Below are 13,194 nucleotides of genomic sequence, written 5' to 3'. Positions count from 1 at the left end.
GGAGGTGGGAGGATGTGGTTCTATGTCTTGAAAACAAGACTCTCTCTGTGTGTTTTTAAATTTAGAGGCAAACAGGAGATGCCTCTTTATGGAACCCAGCATGGAGCCTGGGGATATGTCTTTTCCTTTATCTCATTCTATAAATAAACTGGATGACTTCCAGGCAAAAAGTAATGTGGGGCACGACTCTTAGTGTCTCCTATAGTGAATTACTCTGAAAATTCCGGATGCCGCTTGGTGTGAGTTTCAGAGCCTCACAGAGTATTTTGAGTCTTCAAGCTTGATACTTTGTCTTCTTCATCTAATTTTCACTTAAAAAAATCAAAAGACTCAGAGAATGATTTAGAATCTTTCTGTAATCAAATGCTGACCAATAATCCACATCAGCAAAATGTACTGCTGATTTGCTTATTGTTTATGGTGTGATGGGTGATAGGCTATTTTCTTGGTAATTCAGAGGATAGTGATGATTCACTATCACTAGTCCAATAAGACCAAATTCTTAAAGTTTACATTCTGCTCCGACGTAATAACAGTAACATTCTATTACTGACTTTATAACTGAGGTATAACCCTAAGAAGTGCCTACCTGCTGGTAGGAAACCAACCAATTTGTTAGTTTTTAGAATTTGGGCCTCAAAGATGGTTTTGGAGCCTCACATCTTTTCTGTTCTTGCAAACTGCTCTTGAGGGTGAGGACACCTTAAATTTCTTTTGAGTTTATTTATTTTGAGAGAGACACAGACAGTGTGAGTTGGGGAGGGGTAGAGAGGGAGGGAGAGAGAGAGAATCCCAAGCAGCCTCTGCACTGTCAGGACACAGCCCGGTGCGGGGCTTGAACTCATGAAAATGTGAGATCATGACCTGAGCCGAAACTGAGAGTTGAACACTCAACTTACTGAGCCATCCAGGCACCCTGAGGGTGAGGACACCTTAAATCAGGATGGCCAGACTTTGACCATGGTGCACTGAGCCTTCAAAGAGAGGATATATTACGTCTCCCAGGCAGCTTAAAGGTTTAGAAAATCATTCTCCTCCATCTGCTTTGTATATGATGGGGTGAGGCAGTATCGAGAATATGACTTTATTGGGGGAATAGGCAACTATCCTGAATAGCTAATCTGATAAATCTACAGAAGACCACAGGGGAACTTGTTATGAGAAAATAGAGGAAGAATAAATGAACTCTGCAGAAATTGGTTTTCTATCAAATTTCCTTTTAACCTTATAGGAAAATCTTCCCCTCTTCCTTCTGAATCTTTATGCTCCTATTATCAAAACCATATAGTTGGCAGTGGTACTTGTCACATTCTGTTCCTATTGTGAGTGGGATTTTCGTGTAAAAATCTACTATCTCAACTGGATGGGACATTCCTCAAGGCAAGGGACTCAGCTTTCTAATCCTTTGTGTCCTTGCATCTTCCAGCTTTGAACTTCATACATAATGATGCCTAATGCACTAATCATTATTATGAATTATACATTGTTATTATGGATTATGATTATGATCATTGTTATGACTCATTATTTGTACTTGATGAAAATTCAGTCGAAGTTAAAAGTACACAAGATACTTTCTTTCCCATGGATTTGTTTAGAGTCAAGACAAGTTTATCTTGACTTGGGACCCAAAGCTCCTGTGTAGGGAACTTTCTTTATAGAAGGCTTATATTTAGAATGCAGTTTATTTAACTCAGTGAGAATTTACTCAGCTTCTGCCATGTGAAGGTTTATAGACTATAGAAAAGAAATAAGATAGTATCCAAGCACTCAATGAGTTTATAGTCTAATACATGAATGGCAAACAGATTATATATATATCTATTGATGGTGGCTGCTTGGATTGTTGACAAGGATTATAAAGTTTGGTCTAGGTTCAGTAGGACTGAATGCTGTAATCAAGTAATAATCCACCATTTATTTAGGAATGGAGAATGGTAGCACAATGCCATATATTTGCAATCACCAATTTGCAAAATGGATTCAAAGTCTAGATAGTAGAAGAAGCTTATATATTTAGTAGAATCCAATCAATTAATACCTTAATCAGATCTGTTTGTATACACAGCACCAATAAAATATATAAATTCTGTGAAATAATTATTTATCAGTATGCTTCGGTCACCGTAACAAAATGCCATAAACTAGATGGCTTAACCAACAGACATTTATTTTCTTATAGTTCTGGGGGTTAGAAGTCCAAGATCAAAGTTCCAGCCAGTTCAATTCTTACAGGGCTCTTTTCCTGGTTTATAGACAGCTGTCTTTTGTCATGGGCCTTTTGTGATCAGACCCTATGGGATCAGGGTCTCAGCCTTATAACCTCATTTAACCTTAATTAATTCCTCAGTGGCCCCATTGCCAAATATAGGAATCCCCAGCTGTCCAAAAGTAGAGTGTTCCTATCCTGAAATGGCATAAATCCAAGACCATTGTCTGCTGTTGGAAAGTTCTTGTTACATCACTTCACTTTTACAAAAGACCTACATTATTGCCTGTCTTCACTAAGTGAAAAAAATCTGATGAGGATTTTCACTGTTACTAAAAAAGAGGATTTTCATTGTTACCTACTAGTATTGTAGGTCTTTCATAAAAAAAAAAAGTGGTATAACAACTTTCAAAAAGTGGGGTATACTCGTATTGCTGCATTGGGGGTTAGGGCTTCAACATATGAATTTGGGAGAACACATTCAGTTCATAACAGTATGTCGTATAAGAGATTTAGGTCTCAGATTTAGAGAAGTGGATATCATAGGAGCTACAGATCTACACATGGTTACTATTTTTGAAAAAGCATGACATAAAAATTGATTTCTTAATGTTTTTTACATTAGTTGCATTTATGAGTTTTAAACATATCTGACCTTATAGGCTGTTCGTTATAACTCAAAGCAATCTATATAACACAACTTAGTAGTTCAAAGGAATAGGTGGTCGAAGGATTTGCAAATGCAAATTAACAAAAACTCATGTACTTTTCTAAACCTTAGTGACACCTTAAAATAATAACCAGACATTACAAAATATTATCCTCCAAATGATGTTAACTGCAAACTTTTTGCCTTGGAATATGACACCTTTCCTCTACCAACATGCTTTGCCTTTGTACTGATGTGTGCTTAGTAGACTGAAAAGATCACATTTTTTTGTATTGCTATATCCATAAAGTAGAATTAAAAAATATGATTTCTTAAGGTAACATCTACTCTCAGTAAAATTTAAATCTGGATCCAGGCTAGTTTTTGTTTTGTGGGTCAAGTTTTTTTTCCCTCAAGAAGATTCAGTTATTGACGTGACAAATTACTGGAACTAGCTATTATCTCAAGAAAAATAGAGAATATATTGGTGTTGGATTTTTACCCCATCCAGCTCTTGTTTATCCCTCTATCTCTTCAAGGTTTTATATTTCAGAGTAAAAAAAATGTTTAAATGACATTTATTCTTGATTAGTAAAGTAAAAGCCAAACTGGGTTTTAATATAACTCTTAGCTTCATATGGGTCATAATGCCTTGTCATTTTTTTTTTTTGTCCTGACATGACTGAACTGTACAACAATCACACTGATGATAAGATGGATTCCCTTGATTTTAATCACAAACAGAACCTTCATAAAATGTTTAATGGATTCTTGGTTCCAATTTAGAAAATTGACAAGAATATTGTGTTTATCCACAGTCCTATCTCAAAATGGTTTTCTCTTTAATTATTAATGTGGGAATAATGCAGTAGCTCAGGGTGACACAGTGAAGTATGACTGAGTAATGATTGAAGCGCACACATGAAAAAGACCTGCCAATTCTGTAAATAGGAAAGCATACAATTTAAAAAATTCAGTGTGGAAAAATCCTTTCATGCCTTTGAGATATAGTATAACAGGTGAAATTATAATCTGATATACTCATTGATGTTTGTTATTGTAGTATTTTCCAATTAAAATACATACCCACTATAGATAAGAACAAAAAAATATAAAAACCATATGTAATTTCACCACTCAATGTTCATTCAATTAGTATATTAATAAAGAGACACCTGCCATGAACACTTTATGTACATCTTTCCTATTTTCAAAATTGGAATTTTATGGCATATTTTAGAAGGCTGTATTTGCTTAATAATCTATTACAAAAATTGTCTTATTATTACATTTTTTAAATGTTTATTTATTTTGAGAGAGAAAGGGAGCATGAGTGAGGGAGGGGCAGAGAGAGAGAGAGAGAGAAAGGGAGAGAGAGAATCCCAACCAGGCTCCATGCTTTCAGCACAGAGCCCAATGAAGGGCCCGATTTTATGAACCATGAGATCATGACCTGAGCAGAAATCAAGAGTCAGTCGCTTAACCAGCTGAGCCACCCATGTTTCCCCTTATTGTTACATTTCAACTATATACAACTCTATCGAATAGGTAATATAATAATTTATTTACCCAGTCCCCTACTACTGAATGTGTATGTTATTTGCAATTTTCTGTTATTTTAAGTAATATTGCCTCAAATATCAGCTCATAGAATTTGTACGTAAGTTACTTTTCTTATGATAAATTCCTGAAAGTGGAAGTTGTGGGTTAAAGGCTATAAATATATTTTTGGATCTCAATAACAATTGCTTTTCAGAAAGATGTACCATTTTACATTCCTATCAGTAACTTTAAAGTGCCCCTATCTCCACACCTTTGCTAACACAGAGGGTTACAATTTTTTCTGTTTGTTCATTTGTTAGACAAGGCATGCTATATTATTGTCTTCTACTTATAGACTTAACTCGGGGCTGAGATCAGAAAATAGAATATGGAAGGATAGAAGGAAGCCTTGTCCATTTGTCTTATGGCTCTAAAGATGAATTTTAGATTGGTGCCTTTTCATTAGTCTATTCAACAAATGTTTTCTTTGCATGCCCCTTCAAGAAAGGAAAATGAGATATAAAATTTGTATTTGACAACCTAGTAATATTCCTCACTTGATGGCACATTAGCACCATGGTCTATCCTAGGATGCTCTCTTGTTTTCTCATTTCCCCTCCTTTCATCTGGATCCCCACTCTTTTCCCCTGCTCTTCCATAAGCAACTATTCTAGTATGTTTAACATACATATTATATATGCATGTTCCTTGAAGGATATATAGTGTTTTGTGGTTTTGAGAATATGTGTTTTTAACTTACATAAATTGCATTCCTAACTGTTGTGTTATCTTACATTCTCCACTCCTAAACATTACACTAAAAACAGACTCTATCCTTGTGTTGCAATCATGTTTAGATTTTCACCTGTAATTGCAGCAAAAGATTCCATGGTGTCTACCTGAGGTCCAGAAAAGAAGGAACTTGTGCTCACTTCCAGAGAAGAAGATCAAATGCACATTTATGTGTTGTTATTTCTTGAACAAAGGACATCATGATCACTTATGTGGCTACATACATCTACAATGGATCTGTAAGTTTCTGAAAGGGCTGCAAGAACTCTTAGAATGCTTACATTGATAGCACCCCCTTAGAATATCAACATTCCTGGGAAGAGTAAGATTGTTCTGCCCATCCTGCACACACACCCAATGGGGCATGTGCAGCATCCATTGACTTTAGGTGGGGGAAGATGGAGTCATATTGGGGTTTGCCTCTCCAACCCTCCATGGGGCGTTGCAGCTAGGAACACAAGGCTAACCTCACGTCTTGTATCCTCAGCATCATTCACAATGACTGGCACATAGGAGGCACTTAAAAATATTTGTTGAATGAATGAATGAAACGGATCAATCTAGGATGAATCTTAGGCCAATAAGATAAGGAGACAAAAGTCCTTACTGCTCAAGCAATGCAGGATTTCCAAGGAAAGAGCTCATAGTTCATGACATAGAATTTACCCATGTCTTGTTCTCCTTTTCTTCGTGAGCATGTAGAGTACTACACTCCTAGCCCTCTTGTAATGAGGTAAAACTGTTGGAGTAACTGAAACTGATGAACTATGCAGGAAACTGGTATGTGCCATTCCTACTTCCAGGCACATTAGAGCCAGTGTGTCACTTCCAAGTTCTCTCCTCCCTTCCCTGGTCTAGGAGGTCACATCTTCCAGATAGTGCAGCTACAAGGTGGCAAAACATTCAACAGCCTTGGACCCCAGGGGTAGTGTGGGGAGAGACCATCCACCTCCCTCTCTTTGCCAATCCACATGGTGAGGGGGTTCGGAAGTGTTGGAGAGGGTGTTACATTTTAAGCAGTGTGACCAGGGAGCCCTTATGGTGATGTTGAAGTTGAGACTTGAAAGCCTGAAGAGTGAGGGAGTGAGACACCCAGGACAGATGAACAGAGGGAGCAGCGAATGCAAAGGCCCGAAGGTGGGACTGAGTTTGGTGCTTTAAAAGAAGTGGGACAGAGTCAGTGAGGCTGGAGCAGAGTGAAAAAAGGGGAAAGTAACAGAGACAAGGCAAGACTGGCAACCAGAGCCTGGGAGAACAGATTCTAAGGCCCAGATAGGTCATTTTAATGACTCTGGCTTTCATTTTGAGTGACCTGGGGGCATTAGAGTTCTGCATATTGGAGTGATATGATGTGATTTATATCTAGGCTGTGTTGAGAATAGACCAAGAGGGGCAAAGGGAAGAGGCAGACTGTGCAGTTAGGAGGCTGTGGCAATAATCTAGGCAAGGGACATTGGTGGCTTGGGTTAGGGTGATAACAGGAGTGATGTGAAGCAGCCACATTCCGGGTTTATTTTGAAGGCAGAACCATTAGAATTACAGATGATTAGAGGAGGGGTGTGGGAGAAAAAGTCAAGGATGAATCTTTTGGCTTGTGTAGCTGGGAGAATGGAGCTGCCATTTGCTAAGATAGGGAGTCTGTGGGGAGAGTGAGCCTGGGAGTCTGTCAGGAGTTCAGGTCCAGACAGGTGAGGTTGGTGTTAGCCATTGGACACACAAGTGTGCATGAAGGGAGGCATGCCAGCCTAAGTGGCAAGGCGGCTAGGCTGGTGAGGAGGACAGGGGTGGTGACACTCTTTACCTAGGAGACTGAGGTCCAAGCTCTCCAAGTGGAGACCTGAATCCTAAGGGTACTCAGGAGCCCCATCCATGATTTCTGTCAGGCAGGCTGGCCTGGAACCAAGTTTCCCAACCACGGTGATTAAGCTGAGCTTCTATAAGACTAGCTGTTGATGTAGCAGCACATACATCTCCATATGACAGTGATCCACTTGGCAGTCAGAAGGCCAGAATTTTATACTCTGAGCCTAGAAAATCACCTGAAAGCACCATTCTCAAAGCTTCTGCCTCCTTGGGTCTGCGTTCATTTCCAGGTTTTCAGATCTCGGGGGTGGACACTGACAATATATTTGCAGGTAAAGCAATTTCTGCTTATTCTTCCAGCATAAAAAATTGCATTTCCACATCAGAGTCATGTTCTAAACCTGTTACCATAGCAAGAACTGTATTTCCCAGCTTTCCCTGGTGGCATTGTTTATATTTCTTAGCCAACAACATCTAAACCTTTTTTTTTACTCACTTGGAACTGCCATGTATTCCAACCCTTTGCTTCATGAAACATTTATATATTGTACGTGTGAGCCTTAAATGGGGAATTTTACATGCCACCCCCTTCTTTTTGGAGACATGATAAAGGTAGGTTTTGTGTGTTTTCCGAAGCTGGTCCTATATCATGGTTCTCCACGCACTGAGCATTCCACTCCTAATTGTTGCACATGCATTGAAACTTGACAGCAGCCTGTCCAAGGCTGGTAAACAATGATTCACTCCATATGCTACAGTTCTGTACAAGTGCCATTTCTGGGACTCAGTACTCATCGAATGCTTTGTCAGTTGTTATTTCTGTTTATCTCCTTGTTCATTTACATGGTTCCTTACTTTGAGGGCTTATTTTGTGTTTTCTTAGTCCTCTTCCTGCTGTTTTAGATTTCCTCTGTTCTCTCATTCCTTGCTGAGGGAAAGCTGAAAGTGTTGCCCAGACACGCCAGTCTTGGGGGATGCTGTGCTTCTCTCAATGAAAGGAAGGGTTCAACGTTGTATCCTTGACCTATGGAAGTCATGTAACTCAGAGGCTTGTGTGGGTGATCCCAGGTAAAAAAGAGAGGCTGTGTTCAAACAAACTGTAACATAAAATACCCTTAGTGGGTTTATTATGTGGAGCCCGAAACATGATCAGTCCAGAAACTCTGTTGGGATTGAAGGAGCCACAAAGGCAGGACTACAATGTCCCTGATTCTGGAGAAGAGAAGAGGTCATTTCTTACAGCAGTCCTTAACATGGGGGGCAGGGTCACCGTGTGTTTGTTAATGTAGATTGTATTCTACACCAGTGTGCCCAGGTGATGGGCAGATGGGGATTGGAATGCAGCCTGTGGTCCACCATGCACCCTACTTGTGATGGTTAATGTTATATGTCAATTTGACCGGGTCATTGTGTCCCAATATTTGGCCACACATTGTTCTTGGTGTGTCTGTGAGGGTGTTTATTGATGAAATTAATATTTGAAACCGTAGACTGAGTAGAGCAGATTGCACTCCTTCATGTGGGTGACCCTCATCCAGTCCACTGAAGGCCTGACTAGAATAAAAAGTGGAGTAAGGGAGACTTTGCTCTCTGCCTGACTGGGACAGGTCTTGAGCTGGGACATTGGTCTTCTGCTTTTGGACTTGGATTCAGACTGAATCCTACACTGTCAGCTTTCCCGAGTCTCCATTTTGCTGACTGTAGATCTTGGGACCTCTCAGCCTCCATAACTGTATGGCTAATTCCTTATGTTACATACAAGATGAGATACACTACTTGAGATACCACTCAAGAAAGGGGTGCCTTTTGCTAATTCACACGCAGTTTTCCAGTGGCTCTGGTAATGGGCATGGGGTTGGGTAAGGAGAGGTGGGAAGGGGGCTGAAAGGCATAATTTGAAAAATGCCCCATCCATTTCCATGTAGCTTAGAGTTGGCTGTGCTGTAAAGCTCCTGGTCTCAGCATGAATTTTAGAATACGGGTGATTCTTCCTGAGGAATAGAAGCAATTAAGGGCTTTAGTTTCTCTGCTACATTAGTGGTGAACCCTGAGGATGCCTTTGCTTGCTGGAGGGAGATTTAGCAAAACAGAGATGAGTAGTATCCACAGAAATTACTCAAACTTTGCATTTTGGTTATGCAATTTACACTTTTCAAAACAAGTTCCTCTCATTGTTTTAATACAAAAAAGGATGACTGATGCTTGTTATCATTCTCATTTTAAAGGTGTGCAAACAGAGCTGCAGAACGGACAGCTGGATGTCCCTGTGGCTAGGTGGTGGCTAGAGGTGAAGTTTGTCCTCTAGCTGAGCAGCTGTCCAGGCTCCTGCACTCTTTCTAGCCTTCCATGCGGGCCTGATGGAACTCTCAGAACATTAGTGAATTCTTTCTAAGCATTTCACTAAAAAAAAAAAAAAAAAAATAGAACAGTATAATCAGGAACATACTTCCCTTAAAGAACAAATACTAGAGATCCCTGCTGGTACAGATTTCTTTATTTTTTTTTAATTTCATGAGAAAATGGCCATATTTATTTGGGATGAATTATATATTTTAATCTAATTTTCTACTTTCATTGTCCAAAGTCTCTTCTAATTGCTGTACAGTCAAGAACCCACACATATACAAATGCACACACACTCACATCACACACACAGTATCTCGGGTTTTTTTCAGTAATTTTCTAAAAAAGCTCTCAAACTGCACATTCTCAGGACACTGTGGTATTACACAGATAAAGGCAGTAGAGGCTAAATGTGAGGTCATGTTGGTGGTACCTGACATATTGCCCTCAAAATAAGAATTATTGCTGGTGATTATCTGTGGGGCAAGAGGTGGGGAGAGGGGAAAGAGTACCAGTGATATTATGATACACTTGAGAGTTCCTTCTGCCCTAGGGAGAAGATGAAAGTCAATGAGCTAGAGAACCAATGTTTTGTTTTTGCTTTGTTTTTCAGCTGCTACCCAAATTGGTTTCATGATTTCTCATACTTTTATGTCACCTTGCCTCTGGGGCATTTAATACACATTAAAGCAACACAGTCAGCCACAACCTCAACTCTGGACAGACTAGCTCATGGGAATAGACATTATGTTTATAAGAATGAATAACAGATTCCTAAACCATTTTCTAAAATTTTTGATCTTCATAGTCACACATCATCCTAGGAGGGTTGGCTCAGGTTCTCGGCTAAGAGTATTAAAGAGAAAATGGCAGAGGCAGATCTCAGTCAACCCGTCAGACTTACCTTTACCTGATATTACTGCCTACCAAAAACCAAATTCTAGTTCCCAAGGCTGCACTCTGTGAGGAAAAAAAGGAGTTTAGTGAACACTCTTTGACCCCAGTTAACTCATACCCTCCTCAAGGAAACAAGACTTTCAGGAATGCAAGAGTGATAAGCCCTATTTCCCTGGCTCACAGTCTACTTAGACATGATTGAATATGGCCACAATGGAATTTCCTCTAAGCTAGTAATTCCTAAATTCTAGTCCACCAAGCTCCTATTTGCCATTGGTGTAAGTCAGTGCTCCTCAAAATTTGATGTTCTTATCAGTTGCCCAGAGATCATCAAAAGGCAGATTCCCATTCAGTAGTTCTGGAGTGGGGATGGGGCTTCTCCGTGTCCAGCAAGGTCTTCCATGAGGCTGCTGCTGTTGGTCCACAGAACACATTATGAATAGTGAAGGCCCAGAGTGAAGTTCATTCATCAGGTGCTCATTCCTTCTCTGCTCTTCCTGCTGATGCCACCACCACCATGCAGCTGGAATGCCCTACTGCTGCCCATCTGTTGATGAAAGAGTGTTTAAGACTGTTCTTCCATCATGCAAGCCTGCTTAGAGTTCATCTGGTCAAACTTAGACGTTCTTGCTTCCAGTTCTTTTACAAGCCCCCAAAGGATGTATGTCACTTTCAATTTCCAAGAAACTTGGAATGAGCTTTCCAGAACACACACTTCCTCCACTTCCCTGAATATTCTCCCCAAACTGTGTCAAACACAGTGCATAGAAGGTAACATTAGCCTTATAATTGAATTCATGGCTTCTCATGGACAGACAAGTAGTTTCGATGCAAATAGGAATATAGGATGCTCTCAAGCATCTCAGAGACCCTGAGATGAGTGTGTGAATCAGCTTGTTGCCAGGACTCTCACTGCGAAGAGATCAAATAGAAATGGTGTGAAGGAGGCAGGCACAGGGGTCTGTTCCACATGCTGTTGTACTGACTGATCGCATCAGAATCAGCCGAGAAGCAACCTTCAAACGCACATTTCCAAGGCCTCGTCCCTGGTGAAATGAATTAGCATTCCTGGGGGGAATCTGTACTGTTACAAAGCACAGAGCAGTTAGTGGCTTGCTGTGCTGACAAACAAATATTAAACATCTGCCCATTATCCAGTCACAGAGTTGCTGAGTATCTTTCGGGTCAGGTGTAACACACACAGCTCCTTCCTTCATTCCTCTCCCAGCTCAAAGTAGAAAGTAAACAAACTAGAAATAACTGCAAAGGATGAAAGTATTATGAGAGTGGTGAACTCATGATGAAGGAGTAGGTCCTTTATTTATTTATTTATTTATTTATTTATTTATTTATTTTAGGAGTAGGTCCTTTAGATGACCTGATTAGTGATGGTGTCTCTGGGGCAGTGACATTAGGCTGTGACTTGGAGGGATAGGAATTACCGAGCATCATAGTGGTGCTCCAGCAGAGAGCATTATATGTGAACATTCCCCTGGGAAAGAGCCTGCTTTATGAACATCTGTAGATGCTCCCAGACAAACCAAAGAAACAATTACAACTCCCTTCCTTGCAAATTATTCTGCAATTAGGGCTTTTTTCTTTTCTTTTCTTTTTCTTTTTCTTTTTTTTTTTTTTAGGTGGCAAAGGCATAAAGACTCCATTTCTGTCAACTTCGGAGCCTGTTCTCATTCTTTGCTTGCTCTACCACTAATGCCAATAACTTGGGTCTCATCAAACACGCCAACGAAGACCTCTACACCACTCTGTGAAGGCTGCATGGAAGGTTGGGGGCTTGAGAGCCCTCTGCAGTGTCCTCAAACCCCTCCTGTCTCTTCTGGTGAAGGTGATCACCAGGATGATGCTCCACATTGCCTGTGTGGGTCTGGCCTGAGCCCCATCTGTAAAACAGGATACAAATGTCTGTCCCAGCATTGATTCCTTAAGGTGCTGTGCCTCATCCATGATAGTTCCTGTTCAATCACAATGTGATTATGGCATCTTGGAAAGTTCCATTCTGAAAGGCAATGAGCGTACCTCAATTTTAAGCCTGTCATTTATCATTTTTTTTTCTTTTTCCTTTCTTTCTTTCTTTCTTTCTTTCTTTCTTTCTTTCTTTCTTTCTTTCTTTCTTTCTTTCTTTCTTTCTTTCTTTCTTCTCTAATTTATTGTCAAATTGGCTAACATACAGTGTGTCCAGTGTGCTCTTGGTTTTGGGGGTAGATTCCCGTGGTTCATTGCTTACGTGTAACACCCAGTGCTCATCCCAACAAGTGCCCTCCTCAATGTCCATCACCCACGTTCCTCTATCATTTGTCATTTTTAATTAATGGGGGCATTATAAGCCAATATCCCAGGTGTTATGCATGCTGCCAGGGACTGGCTATTTGAGAAACTGCCAAAGAGGGACTTCCTAATCAAACTTGCACACCCTCAGGGCAGCTGATTTCGGTGTTAGGAGGAAAGCTATCTTATTGAGCAAATGTGTGAAGGGGCAACTTCACTTGTGAGACTCTTAACTACGTCTATTTTAGGTAGCTTAGGAAAGGGGCTGGAAATTCCCAGGTCACATGGGGCTGGGTCTGCATGGGGACAGGCAAGCGTAGGCAGTTCCATGGGAATTGGCCTCAAAGGTCAGACCTGTCAGGCAGTCCTGATTTTAGCACTTTCTTCCTTTTCTCTACTCCAGGGTCACAGCTTCTCAAAGACACTTCAACTGATTAAGGCAGGCAGGCGTTCCAATGGACATCTGGGATGTTTGTGATCTGTCGCTTTCCCCAATAAAGCCCTCTTCAGGAGGTGGCCTCTCTTTCAAGCTTTTCTTGAATGCGCACGTGAATCTGGGCATTTCTGAGGCTGAGCTTCAGCCACTTTACTGTGCTCCTGAACACTTTACTTGCTCAGAGTGGTGGAGGGTTCATCAATGAATAAGACAGGTCCCTGCCCTCCAAACAAAAAAAAT

At 40.5% G+C, this 13,194-nt stretch overlaps 1 protein-coding gene across 4 annotated transcripts in view; it reads left to right on the top strand.

Annotated features, from left to right (window-relative positions):
* The window catches only part of CCDC85A (coiled-coil domain containing 85A), a 261,517-nt gene that overhangs the window by 33,495 nt on the left and 214,828 nt on the right, over positions 1-13,194 (top strand). For all 4 annotated transcript variants that reach the window (XR_009248617.1, XR_009248618.1, XR_009248619.1 and 1 more), the window contains exons 3-4: positions 5,258-5,431; positions 11,873-12,179. The gene's annotated coding sequence lies outside the window, so the exon portion shown is untranslated. The remainder of the gene's footprint in view (positions 1-5,257; positions 5,432-11,872; positions 12,180-13,194) is intronic.

This window comes from Neofelis nebulosa, chromosome 9 (genome assembly GCF_028018385.1).
Source record: "Neofelis nebulosa isolate mNeoNeb1 chromosome 9, mNeoNeb1.pri, whole genome shotgun sequence".
Classification (NCBI taxonomy): domain Eukaryota; kingdom Metazoa; phylum Chordata; class Mammalia; order Carnivora; family Felidae; genus Neofelis; species Neofelis nebulosa.
The sequence above is the reverse complement of the archived record's forward strand: the minus strand, read 5'-3'. Positions and strand labels throughout refer to the sequence as shown.